The sequence below is a fragment of the Physeter macrocephalus genome, chromosome 2 (assembly GCF_002837175.3).
Source record: "Physeter macrocephalus isolate SW-GA chromosome 2, ASM283717v5, whole genome shotgun sequence".
Lineage (NCBI taxonomy): Eukaryota > Metazoa > Chordata > Mammalia > Artiodactyla > Physeteridae > Physeter > Physeter macrocephalus.
In genome coordinates, this window is record NC_041215.1 from 42,288,699 (window position 1) to 42,292,460 (window position 3,762).

Sequence of the window (3,762 nt, forward strand, 5' to 3'; positions counted from 1 at the left end):
GGATCCCACATGTCGCGGAGCGGCTGGGCCCGTGAGCCATGGCCGCTGAGCCTGCGCGTCCGGAGCCTGTGCTCCGCAACGGGAGGGGCCACAACAGTGAGAGGACCGCGTATCGCAAAAAAAAAAAAAGAGCCCAGAAATAGATACAAATGCTTGCGAAAAATTGTTATGGGATAAAGGTGTCCCTTCAAACCAGTGGGGAACAACAAGTCCTTCAATAAACAGTATTGGAACAACTGGGTTGCCAGCTTGGGAGAAAAAAGAACTGAATCCCTCATTTGATCCCTACACCTAATAAATTCCAGGTGACTCTAGATATAAACGTTAAAGAGAAAAACTATAAAAGTACTAGAAAAAAGTATGAGCAAATATGAGCATATTTTATAATAAAGGAATGGAGAGTAGGACTCAGACATCTTTGGGGGCCATTACTCTGCCTGCCCCAAAAGGTACCACTGAGCTGGTGCCTCTTCTACCCCGGGCACTGAGGACACAGCAGGACAGTAGCCACATAACCCTTGCCTCATAGAGTTCATATTCCAGCTGCGGGTGTTACGGAGCCCAAGCTCATTCTGCTCACCGCACGACAGGCCCGTAAATTGGGAGACAAGCTGTGGCAACAAGGAATAACGCTTTTAATCGGCAAGCTAGCAGACCGAGAAGACACACCAGCGTCTCAAAAAAACCATCTTCCCTCAGTCCGAATTCCGGGCTCCTCTTATAGAGAAGAGGGGGAGGGGGCGGGGCCACTGCAGTGCTGACCAGGGGCTGAGCGGGGCTGCTACAGCTCGCGCCTGCCCCGCCCCTTATTACAGGGGGAGGGAGGCAATAAACAAAAACACAAATAAAATAAATCATGTTAGATGGTGATTAGTTCTATGGAGAGGTACAGAGCAGGAAAGGAGGCAAAGGTGAGTTGAGGCTGGGTGAAGGGATTTAGAGCCAGGAAGCCCTCACTGGGAAGGGGACACTGGTCTGGAGGAGGAAAGGGAGCAGCTGTGCAGACACCTGGGGGGAAGAGCATTCCAGGTAGAGGGGACAGCAAGTGCAAAGGCCTTGAGGCTGGAGTGCATCTGATACATTCACAGAGCAGAAGGTGACAAGTGGGGCTGGCGGAGGGTGAGAGAGATGGTAGGGAAAAAGGCCAGAGAGAGTTGGGAGGAGGTCTTTTCCTTGGAGTGAGATAGAGCCTCTGGAGGAATCTGAGCAGAGACTAACAAGATCTGCCTTCCTAAAATTCTGTTCAAATGCAAGGCAGGAAGCCAGGAGGTTATCACGGTAATCACGGTAGAAAGTGATAACGTCGTTCACGGTACTAGCAGTGGAGGTGAAGAGGAGCAATTTGATTTTATGACATGACAGGATATGACATACAGCCAGAGCTACAGACAGATTGTAGGATGTGAGAGAAACTGATAAGTCAAGAACGACCCTAAGGGTTTTGGTCTGAGCAGTTGGAAAGAGGGAACTGCCATCACTGGAGAAAGAGGTTCAAGAGAGAAGTGGATTTGGGGGTGATAATTAGTTCAGTTTGGGAAATGTTAATTTTGAGATACTATGTTAATGTTAATAAATGTTCATAAAATGTTAATTTTGAGACATCCAGTAGAGCTGCCAAATGGGCAGTTGTAAATCCAAATCTTGACTTCAGGAAAGAGGGCTAGAGATAAAAATTGGGAGTCAGAGAAATGGCATTTAAAAACGTGAGATTGAACAATGGGTCACCCGTTGGCAAAGCCAAAGTTTGGACCCAGATCTTGGTCCTGCCTTTCTACATTGAAGATTTGAGGTGAACTAGCTGTATTCCTTATCCTTTGTTTGATTTTGAGAGCAATTAATTTCTATTTTTCTTTTTTTAGTAGGAAAGTATTTCATGTTCAATTTAGAGACCAGACACCAGATAATAAACACCAAAAATGTAAATGACCTATAATCTCATTGAGCATAATCGCTCTTAGCCATTTGATATATTTCCTTTCAGACTCTTGCTTATGTATATATTTTGTATGGCACACAATGTCCCAAAAGTATTAGTTGGTTTTGCCTTTTTATAAAAAAAAATATGAGAAAGGAAATGCAGGGCCCCTTAGGAGACTCACCTGGTGAATACCCATCCATGAAAATATCATCACTCTCTCCAAGGCAGGCTTTCTGCCCAAGATGCCTCGTTTTGCACAAGGATGGTCAGTGCTTCCCCTTGGGTTGTGCGGCCACTCGGCTCTGCCGTCTGCTGAGCAAATGAGGAGCCTGGCTTTCTGACGTGTACCTGTGGCACCTGGTGGATAAACACATAAATGGGCGCTTGGCTGGTGTGACTGTCTTGTGTATAACAGGCCTCACCGCCATGGGGCTTCCACCCATAGTTGGGTAAGTGAGAGGCTCGTTCTGTGGCAGCAGGAAATTTACTTCCTTACACAAACTGTGAGGTTCAGGAAAGGGTATTCAGCAGCGGTTTCACAGTGGAGAGAGAAAACCCCTGGGAATTCATTTTGTCTTTTCAGCTCCCAGAACATCTCATTCAGAGAGGAACTGTCATCTTTCTATTCCTGACCTAGTACTAAGGCTCGGAACCAGTGACCTGACTGCATTTTGCCTGAATTTCTTGCAAACTGTAAGGCCAAAGAGAGAGCAGCTGCTCTAAATACTGATTTGCGAAGGGAGTACAGGGTGAGGGGCAAAATCTGGCCCCTCCCCTGCTCCTGCACACACACCATCCCCACTCCATGCCCCATCCTTCCAGCTGCTCCCGCCAGGACAAGGGGAAACTGTGACACGACCACTGGGGCCCCAGAGTCACGATTTTTATCACCATGGAGGTCAGTCATCTCTTACAACAACAATGCCCATAAGACACAGCCTCACTCACCCCTGCCAGAGCCTGACATGATGTGCTAATAAAAGCACAGATTTTTTTTTTTTTTTTTTTGCGGTACGCGGGCCTCTCACTGTTGTGGCCTCTCCCGTCGCGGAGCACAGGCTCCGGACGCGCAGGCTCAGCGGCCATGGCTCACAGGCCCAGCCGCTCCGTGGCATGTGGGACCTTCCCAGACCGGGGCACGAAACCGCGTCCCCTGCATCGGCAGGCGGCCTCTCAACCATTGCGCCACCAGGGAAGCCCCAGATTTTTTTTTTTTAATATTCTTTTTTTTTTTCTTCCATGCTGTGCGGCATATGAGATCTTAGTTCCCCGACCAAGGATCGAACCCGTGCCCCCTACCTTGGTAGGGTGGAGTCTTAACCACTGGACCACCAGGGAAGTCCTATTCTTGCTTTTTGACCAAGTAATCCTACTTTTATATATACATATAAATTTATTTATTTATTTTGGGCTGCGTTGGGTCTTCGTTGCTGCGGGAGGGCTGGGCTTTCTCTAGTTGCAGCGAGCAGGGGCTACTCTTCGTTGCGGTGCGCGGGCTTCTCATCGCGGTGGCTTCTCTTGTTGCGGAGCACGGGCTCTAGGCGTGCAGGCTTCAGTAGTTGCGGCTTGTGGGCGCTAGAGCGCAGGCTCTGTAGCTGTGGCACACAGGCTTAGTTGCTCCACGGCATGTGGGATCTTCCCGGACCAGGGCTCGAACCCGTGTCCCCTGCATTGGCAGGTGGATTCTTAACCACTGCGCCACCAGGGAAGTCCCCAAACCACAGATTTTAGAGGCAGCATACCTGGGCTCAAATCCCACCTTGATCAAGTTACTTAATCTCAGACTTGGTTTTCACACCTCCAAAATTGGTATGAATGATAATACCCACCTGCCAAGTCTGTGG